This window comes from Cupressus sempervirens, chromosome 9 (genome assembly GCF_028749045.1).
Source record: "Cupressus sempervirens isolate cs-2001-9-10 chromosome 9, ASM2874904v1, whole genome shotgun sequence".
Classification (NCBI taxonomy): Eukaryota; Viridiplantae; Streptophyta; class Pinopsida; order Cupressales; family Cupressaceae; genus Cupressus; species Cupressus sempervirens.
The window spans coordinates 350904192-350916866 of record NC_143126.1 but is presented as its reverse complement, the minus strand read 5'-3'; positions in this window follow the sequence as shown (position 1 = coordinate 350916866).

Sequence of the window (12675 nt, the reverse complement as noted above, 5' to 3'; positions counted from 1 at the left end):
GTTTTTTAGCTTGGCATAAATATTTGCATAGTTTGTGTGGGGAGCTCCAAACTTGGTCTCTGTACAATTTCTTATGTTCCCTCGCCATCTTGGTTTTGTTCCTCGGTCACTATAAGTTCACTAGTCGAACTTGGTTGCACTTTCTCCTTTTCTCCCTTATTTAGAGGTCTTGAGGCATTTGGCCTCTCACTACCAATTGTAGATTTGTCTACTTGATCATTTTTCTCTTCTTCCTAATCTTTCTCTTCATATGCCAATGCACTCTGCTACTCAATAGAAACAACATCCTTTGCCTCTTTTGGCACCTACACATTAGTTGCTATATTAACAATAGAAGTATCAATTAGACTTATTGTTACCTTTTGAGCTTTTTTTTTTTAGATAGGTAACATTTTTTATTTTTTATTGGTAATAAAAAGAAGAATTACAAATATTTCCATATACAAAGTTTGGCTAAAGTCCTTACAAACTTATATCTACACAACCCCAAGGCCATACATATATGTTTGAACATAAAATAGGCATAAACACCCTGCTATAAACAATAATAGCCCAAATCGACAAAACCACCAAAAAGAAGGTGCCCAATGAACTAACACCATCCACCTCCACCAGCCACCTCTGGCTAATCTTTGAACCATCAAGCTACCTCCTCCCATGTGAAGGTTGGAGTGGACCAATCATCAGCCTTAGCTTCACATGCAGAATGGCATCTTGGTAACACTTGTTGCTTCGTGCTCCCACCTATTTTGTTAAGGAAATGTCCACCCACATGCCTTTTACCATGGATTCTCCCCCTTCCTTCTGATTCTTCCTCACAATCTAATGTCATAAGGGTTTTCCTAGAGCTAACACACTCTTGCATGATGTTGTCTTCATGAATCCATGCATATCCCCATTTAACACCCAAATCTTTGCCTTCATGAAATCCACTATCTTTCTCCATCCTTTCTCTACCTATGGGATGTACACCCCTTTTGAGCTTTTCAAAGACCATACAACTAGGGGCTGTACAGAAGTCTCCCCTCCTCCAATAAATCTCCACAACTCTTGTCCCATCTCCAAGCCCGCACCTAGCACAATGCATTCCACAATCTCTTCCAATCCATGTAGCCATTGTGGGTCAACACAAACTACCATGACCCTACAAACTTCCTCCTTGGATTCACCCACCACTAATGCCAGTGCCATGAAATATTGAAGATATGTCTAAATTAGAGTGTCACTTCCAATAAGAGTCTAGGCACTCCACTCCATACATTTTTTATATGCCCTCCAAAAATTCTAGACCATCAAACATGAAAATGTTCTTCAAGCATCAAAGTGTAATCTTTCCTTCATAATTTTGTATCTAATTCTCTAAACCCAGAGAAAAATTTGCCTCTATTTTTGTCTCCCTTGTTTAAAACTCTATGGAGTGCCATGTCTTTCCTCCTTAAATTCACTTTCGTTGAAAAATCTGGAGGCAAGCTCTAGTCAAGGTGCCAATAAATAATTCCATACTCTGACATGTGTTGGAGAATGTGATCTCATGAATGCCATAATTTCATAAATGCCATTAGAGGGATGGATTCATGATGATAGTTGTACTCCCTATATGATCAGCAAGAATTCTTTTTTTGGCTTCTTCATTGTATCTGCCTCTCTTTAATCTAATTTGAGAAGTCTAAGGTCTTCATATATTTCATTATGGATTCTAAAAGTTGCATTCGCACTCTTATTGACTAGCTTTTCTACTACCTTATTTACTTCTCTGTAAACATGGGAAACCTTAAAATCTTCAAACTCTATTAATAGGCATCTAATATGTTGTATGTATTTGTTGAGTTGTCACACTTCTGGCTTCCCTTTCTTTATTCCATTAGTAATTATCTCTAAGTCTCCTTCAAGATGGACTCTTTGAGTACCTAGTCTAGCCCCTAATATTAGAGCCTCTTTTTCCCTAATACATTCTACCACATTATTTGTGCCATCACTCAAACATTTGGCCACAAAATCAAGAGTGTTCCTCATATGATCTCTTGCTACACAACCAAACCTAGAGACACCCAAATTTCTGCTGGAAGTCACTTCAAAGTTTATTTTAACCCATCCTTCCTATGGTGGTATCCAATATACCTTTTCCCTTTTTAGATTAGGATTATCTCTACCAAGCCCATTAATAGGCAACCTCTTGAGCTTGTTATTGATCATCAATCTTTGAATATTCCTTGATTTGCATAATCACTAGATTGGTTCTCATCAGTGTGTCCTTAATAGATTTAGGAGCTTGCTCCTCTTTTCCTAGCTTACAAGACATAATTTGTTTTGGTTCTTAAGTTTCAATCATCACATCAAGTACTATAGTGTCTAGAGTCTAATCTTCTATTGTGACTACCTCAGTTTGCTTCACTCTCTCTTATTCTATCTTATGAATTGTTTCAATGAGTTTCTCGGCATTATCATAAATATTTTATTTATTATCCAACTCAACTTCTTATTAATCATTTTTCTCCTTATCTTCTTGCTCTTCATCTACAAGCATTAGTTGAAAGACTTTCTTCCATACTATTTTACTTTGTTGCAAAACCTCTTCAGTTTTATTTATCAAAAAAAATTATGCCCTTCTCTTTGGCACAAATGTCTTTGCATAATATTTCATGGCTATTGACATATGATGTTTTCCTAAATTAGGCATAACTTAGGGCAATGTAGCCTTTCTCATTTGTCTCTTAGTAGCCTAAGCCTATTTCTATTTTGCATCTATTTTATTATACAATTCTTTTGGAAATTCCTTACCTAACTCAATTGATGTATATTTAAAATTTTCCCTCATCTATAATTTTATGTTCAAATTTCTCTTTATCTTCCTTTTTGAAAGTATCATACTTAATATATTTGAAATCAACTAATCCTTCTAAAACTCCTCAAATTTTTATGTATACCTTTTCAATGTTTTGAGGCTCCTTCCTTGGCACAATTGTAAACTGACTCAAGTCATTTGACTTGATCCTCTTAGCATCATCATCTAGTTGCCACCTTTGTAGCATATGATGTCCTCTTTCTAGGAATTTTTCCTTTTCTCGCCCTTTTGATCTTGACAGTTCCTTTCTTCAGTGGATTGGAAACTTTAGGACTTGTTATCTTATATCTCTTCCTAGAGACTCCATATGGTGTAGTAGTGCATTGAGTTACCACTTTCTTTGATTTTTTCTTCACCTTAAGCTCAACCACAACAACTTATTTGCCTTCAATTACCTTGGGCTCGACAACAGAAAGTTATTTTCATTCTCTGTCATCTTCTTCACCATCACCTCCATCACTATTGAGATCTTGTCCTTTAACTTCATTAACCTATAGTGTTATTTCTCCAATCTTACCTTCCAATTCTTGGATCATCTTCTTTCTCTTTTTGTCCATCTTAGGGACATTGGTTTGCATCAACGTGATTTTTGTAGTCTTGTATGTGGCAAATGGGTCGACATTCTTATCAATCTCCTCAACTAGTAAAGTTGTGATGGTGACTAGGACTTCATCAACATTAACTTCATAATGGATAGGTCTTAGCTATGCCACCCTAGGTATAATAGCCTATACATTTGTGTAATCTGTATCAACAAGAAAACATGTGTGATCATAGTACTAATCAACTACTAACTTAGGTATTTTGAACCTATTTTTTATCTTCTCTTAAAGTCTTCAAAATAACCATCCATTATGATCTCAAAATTCTCACCTATCTGATTACTAAATTTATATATCTTCTTAGTCACTGGTGTAGTCTTATCCCAAACAACATTTCCAATAGTGGTAAAAGAATTATGTACATATAAAAATATACATAAGATGAGAGAACCAAACTTACATGATGTATTATTTTCCTTCCTTATTTCTCTAAGGCTCTCTGCAAGTTGTATCAATTGAAACTCATCCAAATTATAACTATTGTCCTTCTAAACTAGGTTGTAGCCTAGGTCAACAACTACACATGGCACATTGTTTAGTCAATTTGAATGATAAAACTTGTGAAAAATCACATAAATTGCACATGAAAAGTTGATCTAGGATCCTCAATAGTGATTATTGGCATACCATGGCCATTCCACTTTTCATTCATGAGCTTTTCATTCACATCCCTTTGATAGCAATGAATAGTCTTCACTTGATCCAAAATAGGGAAACCAAGCACCTAGTGAATTATGTATTTTGTGATCTTTACTGGCTTGTTTTCCAACCATAACTTAATATCATTTATCCTTCTTAGCATGATCTTTATCCATTCAACCTTGAATACCTTTCTGAATTCTAGGGAATAAGTTAACCCTTTCTCAGCCATGATCTTGTTTTCATCTTTGAATATCCCATTTTCAGACAACTTGTCATGGCCATTCCTCAATCAAATTTTATATCTCTCCAATCTTACATATATAACATAATCTAACATGATAAAGCATAATTATTCTGGGTGGAATCATAGATAATCTCTAGATAAAATTCCTTTTAACACAATGTCAAATTATGTCTTGAACATAGGTGGAGGGAATGCATCATTACGAACAATTGTTTCTTTGCTATCCTTTAATGCTTCCCTCTTCTCACATGTAGATGTAGCTAATGTCATTCTTGCAATCTAGGGGTTTCAAATCAAGAAACTTTACAACTTTACAACTTGGTCCAAAAAACTTTGCATAACTTACATGTTAAGCCAAAAATACAAACTAGAACCTCTTTTCAACTTTGCAAAAATTTCTCTATGAATTGCCTTAATTCTTCACTTTGAAAACTCGATAGACTGGTGAGTCAAAATCAACTTTATAGCTTTAGTTGGTCAAATTGGACTTCCATTAAATGCTCTATATGATTATTTGGTATACATTAGCTGCATTAAATTTGTCCCATCTTATTGAACAAAACTAGACACACACACATCTTTCAACATTTCTTGGCTAGTATCAAAACTCGGTTCATAATGACATTCAAAATTGGCACTTGATCTTTACCAAATTTTCAACTTGGTGCCACAATTATCCTTTAACTCAAACATAACATATGTCCTTATGCATCTTCAATCATGTTGATGTGGACTTACATGCATTCAATATTAGGAACTAATGTATTATGTAGCAATTTGAAACATGGTTCCATACGTACCTTCTCATTTAGTCTGAAGTGGGGGAATCACCTAATCTATTAGATTTAGTGATCACAATTTCTACATTTGCACTATTTCCTTCATTTGACTTCTTTCTCCATGTTTGATTCATTTTACTCCTCACTTCTTTAGTTTATACCTTTAACTTTGCATTATATACCTCAACATTTGGTGTTGATGCTCAATCCATACAGTCATTGCTTAGATGATCGACCTTCTGACAATTGAAACATACTAGTCTAAAACTTCTCTAGTTACTATCTATCTTCCTTTGAGATGTATTCTAGCATAATTTGATGCGATGTTGCCATACTTTCCATAATATTGACAATTTACCCAAGTATTGTAATCCCAATTTATGGTATTACCTTGCTTAGGTGCTTTTGTCTTGACCTTTAGGTATCCAATCATTATTTTCCTTAGAACTAAAATCTTGTGATTTATGACCATACGTCTAAGATGTATAATAGTAACCTTCAAATCTAGAAGTAGTTGGTGCCTTATTGACCTTTGATCTACACTTGTGTGCTTGATGACCTTGTTTATTGCAAGTGAAGCAATAACCATTGAATTTAGGTTTAGGGTTTCAACTTACCAATATTGCTCCTACAAATGTTTGTTGTGTGGCCTAGTTTTTTGCAGTGATAGCATGCAAGCCTTTTATTATTTGGCTTTGTATTTTCATTTTTTCGTTCTCCTTGATTTGATGATTCTTGTTGCTTGACACCTGATAGGAACTCGACATAGCCTAGTCCAGAGGTGTCATGAGATCTTATAGGAAAGTTATCTATTCATTCAAAAATTGCATAGCTTCTTTCAATTTATTCAACCTCTCAACAAATTCCTTTTCAACTTTGAACTCACTTGTCAGTATGTCATTCTTAGATTTTATATTTGTAATCTCCAACTCCTTTCTTGTAATTTCATGATTTGCACTTAGAAACTAATTGAGCATATCAAACTAATTATCAAATTAATTATGTAATTATTAATAAAATTTAACATCTTAAATTGTAATTGGTGTAACCTTTATGTGATAATTTTTTAGTATGTAGAATGTAATGGTGATAGAGTTGAGCATGATGTTAGCGTTGAACATGTTGAGGTTGGGACTAAATAAAATGTGATAGTAGATGATGTGGCACTATCAGGTAAACAAAAACCCCTATAGTGTTCTTTAGATTAATGAAATACTTATAACATTTTTAAAAAGGTTTAGAGTTAAACCCATTTATTTCTTATTGTAGGGACATATCAGCCTTGTGCTCAAAAAAAAGAAGAGGAAGCATCATGTCATAAAATCATAACCACAAGAGCCAGAGGAGAATGTCAAAGATAGTCATGATGTTCCTATTAGCCCTTATCTTTGACAACTATCAAAGAAAAAAAAATGAATGTTAAAAACCTTGTTTGATGATGATTTTGTTGATGATTTTTTTATGAATGTTACTTATTAATGAATTTTATGTCATGTTATTGAATATTCTTATGTGATTATAATAATTGATGTGTTCACAAAATATTGATGAATGTTTATACATATTAATGAATTGTATTTCGTGTTGATGAATGTTATGTGGTTATAATGATTGATGTGTTCACAAATTATTAATGAATGTTTATACGTATTAATGAAATGTATGTCATGTTAATGAATTTTATGTGATTATAATAATTGATGTGCTCACAAATTATTGATGAATTTTTATACATATTAATAAATTATATGTCATGTTAATGAATATTATGTGATTATAATGATTGGTGTGTTCACTAATTATTGATGAATGTTTATATGTATTACTAAATTGTATGTCATGCTAATGAATGTTATGTGATTATAATGATTCGATGTTATAATTCTTAAATAAATAAATGAAATATTTACTTAGATGTAAATGGGGAATTTAGAATGATTATAGGGGGGAGGCCAAATGAGCTTCCAACTTGACATGGTTGACCTTGTTAAGTACAGAATATTAAAGTATTCTTGAAACCAAGTGAAGCTCAAACTAAACCTATCAAAAATAAATACCAATATATGGTCCCATCATCAAGTGGCTAGAGAACTTTACCATAGTCACTAATGACTGACATTTCTTCCATGTTGATGTAGACGTGTCTATGATGCTCATTGCTATAGACTCCATATCAATTGCTAGTATAGTTTAATCACATGTCTATGCTAGTATTTATTATCGCTACATTTCCATAATGAATCACAGTCATCTCTTCTATGATAAATATTATCTATTGGTAAATAGACTTTTCACTTTGAAACTCTTGACAATGTGCCCAATGGAAGTGTGAAAAACTAAATACAACTATAAGATAAACCACTTCATAGTGTGATATTCCTCTACATTTAGGAGGGGAAACTCCCTTGTATATATTTTAAGAATGACACAAGAAAATATGGACACATTACACACTTGGTAATACACTCAATATCTTCTTTGTATATTGATAATTTGTTGGCCTTCTATTTCTATTTTGTAGGTATCTAAAGTAATTGAAGCGACACTAAAAATGTTCATTGCATCTGCATCAGACACTTTGTTTTCTATCTGTGAGTTGATCTTGTTGGTGAACATATTCAAGAGAAATTGGAAATTAATATGTTGGATGTCCTTTACTATTTATGTTTCAAAGAGAAATTAAAATATTAGGCTTGAGTGGACCAAATTAATGGAGATAGTATTAGATGCTAACCATGTCAATCTCTTGGTTTTAGACAATGTAGAAGGAGGCCCTAGTTCAATATGCACTTTCAATTGATATTCAGAGGACATCAAGTGGAGCTAAAAAATGCAACATGTTTGCATTTTTGTTGTAGGTCATTAAAGTAAATGTGGAGTATTTTTTTAGCTCCACCTATTGTCCATGCATATGGAATGTTGTTGCACATGCATTCTTGATTCAAAAAGGTTGAATCTTATTTTGGATGCGAGGAAGAAAATCCAAAGATATATGAATGCTTTAGTGGATACAAATAATGATTCTTCACTATTTACATTGTAGTTTTATCCCTGAGTTCCTTATTTTGACTATTGGTACATTCTACATTTTGATGTTACTAAAAGTAATATTTTGTTTCCATTTTTGAAATGTGTCATGCTTTCATTCACTAACATTGATCTCTGCTAATTACAACCATATTGGTAACATGTTTTTCTTAGTCTTCTTAAATTTGTTGTTATAACACTAGATCCTAATATGTATATAGAACACTTATCAATACAAAAAAATTTGAAAATATCTTGAAACTTTTTGACATCTTTTCTAATGCTAATTGATCATGATTTTGTTGTATTTGGTTGTAGGGTACTGAGCAATAGACTTGAATGAGAAATTGAGGTTTTAGGGTAAAGAAAGCATCTCTCCATCATTTGAGGGTAATTCCAAGTAAGGATTGAATTTATTTATGGTTTGAATATAGAAGGAAAGTACCAATGACAATGTCTTTTTAAGGTTCATGCATAATTTTGTTTTATTACATGTTTGGTGTTGAATGAGGGATGTTATGTACCTGTAACTCTCTTGCTCATGAATTTCTATTTTTGTAAATATTTTTTGTATTTATAAACCATATCCCAATCATTCTCTTTTTAGAACCTATAACTCTCTAGTGGTTAGCATATAGAGGTAATTTGTATCTTGCATTTAGAGCCTTTATTTTCTTTTCATAGTCATCATTTTAGCCTAGAAAAATACAAAATCATAGCTTTGATATCTTAGGGAGAGTTTTTTTTTGAATTAGCAAGAACATTTTTCATAGGTCATTCCTTTAGTGTTTGTTTGGTTTTTGGAATTGAAGAAATTAAGATTTCTACAATTCTCAATTTATCCAAATCAAGGTTTTGCAAATCTTGATTCCTATTTTAGGGATTTTACTTGAACCATTTGTTTCACTTGGAAGATAAGTAGGAAGATACATTTTTATCCATTTGGTTCTTCAAATTAGAATTGGAATATCAACAAACCAAGAAATATTGGATTGACAAAGTAAGAGGAATTGTATTTAACTTATCATTTTTGTTTGAAATCCAGAAGACAGCAACACTTAGCAGAACTAATAGACATATCTTGTATACAATGAATAATTGAAGACTATAATTGAAGAACCATTTATAATTCCCAAAACAATTTGGATGGGAACATAGGAATGTCCACAACTCCAAAACCATACACTATATGTCTTCCAAATTATCCAATTAGGCATTATGCTCCACTTCCATTATCATTTCAACAACTCCCTTTTTTGTCTATCTAGTATCAATAAAATCTAACACACAAGTAGTTTCTTTATAAACTAATGATGGGACCCTCCTCATTTGATTCACACTACAATTTATTATATTTCAATAATTTGCAACAACAATAACTATTTCTTTGAGGAGATTACACTATGGTGTAACAACCATTGAATTATGTTCATCATGAATTAGTTCTTGATCAAGCATGTAGCAACATTTGGACACCTGAATCTTGCTCTAAATCTTACAATTCCTCAATATTTCAAGTACACATGCAGACACCAAAAAAGAGTTATACATCCTCCATAATTATGTGCATGGATGTGAAAAATAGACTATTTTCATTTTTATCAACTTCCTACAAACTATAATTAGGTTTTAAATTTCAATTTCTAGTCCAGAAAGGAAAGTATGATAACATCATTTTGAGAAAAATTAGAAGTCAAGTGCTCTAATTCCATTTTTCCAATTTTGAAACAAACACAAAAAAATTCAAATCCAAATTATGGAAATGTTGATTCCCATCATCTTTCATGAACAAAATAGAACCTTAGTGATCCTACATATTGTCTTGATCTCTCAAAAATAATTTATATTCACTCACCTGGGATTAGGTATATTACATTTGTCTTTGCTTGACATTGTTATCACCTATTTGTCCTATTTTTTTAGAATCACAAAATCCACAATCTTATAAAACTAGTCGATCTTCTGTCAAATGTAGGTAGCCGGAGCTAAATACTTAGGAGTATAGTTTATTTTCAATATTTTGAGGAATTACAATGAACCCCAAAATGATGCTTATGTTGTTATTAAGCTCTTTAAAAAAATTTATCTTTGGTCATGATTGAGACTAGATGTTCCACATTCTCAGTTTGGTCTTAGCATAGGTGAAATTAATTTTAATAATTCACCATCTAGAAAGAAATCATAACAATAACATTCAATATGTATCTTGGTAGTGTTTTGAAATTATCAATTGGTTCAATGTGTAAGCTGAGCATATGGGGAAAGATGATTGGGATCATACCTTGATAAGTTGGGGAAGAGAACATGATCTCATCATGTGGAGGGTTCTTATGATTTTTTATTTATTTTTACAAAATAAGGATATCATCAAAGTTTTGACGTCTGCTAGTTAAGGTTTGACACTACCTCCTGACACAGATTGGCCTCATTTTTGACGAGGTTATTAGTTGATAAATAGATAGCCCTGACTTTCATTAGAATTTTGATGAAATTAGAATGATGAAATGTTTTGACCATTCATGATCAAAAAATTTACCAACCCTCATCAAAAAATAGGTCCAAATTTACTAGTGATTATAAAGTGGCCTTTGTTTTCAAGACTAACTCTAATGTCAATTGACCTCCGTAGTCCAAAGCTTAGATGGAGAGACTTATTCCTAAGATTGAAATTTTCTTTTGGATCACTCTTCAAAACAAGATTCTAACTATTGACAATCTCTATAAAAGGGGATTCCTTCAAAATTGTAAAAAAATAATTATTACCCATATTTATCAAGAGGGAAATAGGGTTGTTGACTAGATTGCCAACAAAGTAGTGTGTATGGACAGACCACTATCATGAGTGGATGACCTAAAAAAGCAAGCAGATTTAAAGATGATCATTCAATTTGATGTGACAAATGCAGTCGAAGCTAAGTTTAATGCAAACAATAATTTTTTTTTCAAATTTTGAAGGCAGTTGTAACTTTAATGATAGTGGCAATCTTTTTTTGAGGAGGTACCTCTTCATTATTTCCTTCCTAAAATGGCACTCTTTGTGGGTGATATTGGAATCAAAAGTGAAAACCAATGAAAAAATTCTTGCCCCTTTTACCTTTGCAAAAGTCTAGTTTTTAGCGTGGGTTACAGTATGGGTGCCAAGCCAAGGAAGAAAGAGCTAGCAAATTGTTAAAGAAAATCATGGCCCTAAAGAAAAGTGTTAAAGAGTTGTAGAAGAATCTGGATAATGAAAAAACCAAAAGAATTGAGCTAAAGGGTGAAGTTGGGAATATTCCTGAAAAACTGATAACCTATGAAGATGGGTTGAGGAAACTAGTCAAGGATAGTGGCCAATAGATGGACATGGTCACTTTCATCCTATGTGTGGCATTGGTTAGCATTGTTAGGAGGAGAAATGAGGAAATTATTTCCCCTATGTCTGTCCAAAAATCTAGTGGACCTAACAGAAGGACTAGGTTGAGCACTAAAAGGGCCATTACAGTTGCCCATATATCCAATGCTGAAGGTCTCCTTCACGAGGTTGTTGATACTACCAAAGAATTGACTAAGGATGTAGAGGAGCTTGAGTGACAAGGTAATTTACTATTATTGTTCTATTGGTTTTGGTTGCTAGTTGGGTTTCTTGTTTTGTCCCTCTATGCTCATTTTTTACTGGTGGTTTTTTCTTTCAAGTTGGTTTATGTTTAAATGTTTCTTTTTAGGTTCCAAATCCTTGTAAAACCTAGGTTTTCTATTATTGTGGGCTCTAGGTCCTTGTAAAACTTGGTGGACTCTTTCTCTCTATTTTTTGTGTTTTGTATGAGGTTTCGGGTCCCCTCAAAACTTGTTTTTACCCTAATCCAAAAACTATAATTGGCATTAAATCATCTTAAATTAATTAATTTAATTCAATACCCTATCATATTAATTAAATTAAACCCATTTTCTAGTTACACATAAAAAGTGATTAAAAATAATTAAATTAAATTAAATGTGTCAAAATATTTGTTATTAAATTAAATATTTAAAATTTGAGAAAATCATATTAAATGAGATAAATCTTCAATTATCTTCTCTAAAATTATAAAATTGATGAAAAATTACAAAAATAGACTTTAAGTGAAAAGTTGAGTTCAATTCTAAAATATGAAATTAAAAAGTACATAAAAGCGTTAACTTGATCATGCATGAATCAAAAAGAAAAGTCAAGGGAACCATTTCTTTATTCCTATAAAAAGAGAGTCATTTAACTGAGCAACTAACTCGGATAGACTAGTTAACTCTTCTCTCACTCCCAAACATGGACAGTGAGTTGTGCTTCCACCTTCTAAGGTATCCAATCAATAGGAGGTGCATGTGTTGAACTCAACTCAAACTCATCCTTTGGTCCTATAAAAGCAGGCTTCCTAACCTTCACATAAGAGTAAAGTTATAATGTAAAATTTTCTCTAGAGATATTGCAAATCACTTTTATTGGGATCATTTCTTTTACTAAGTTCATATAAGATTAATTAAATTCGTGTTTCCATCATCTAGATTTATTCATACTATTACATAAAA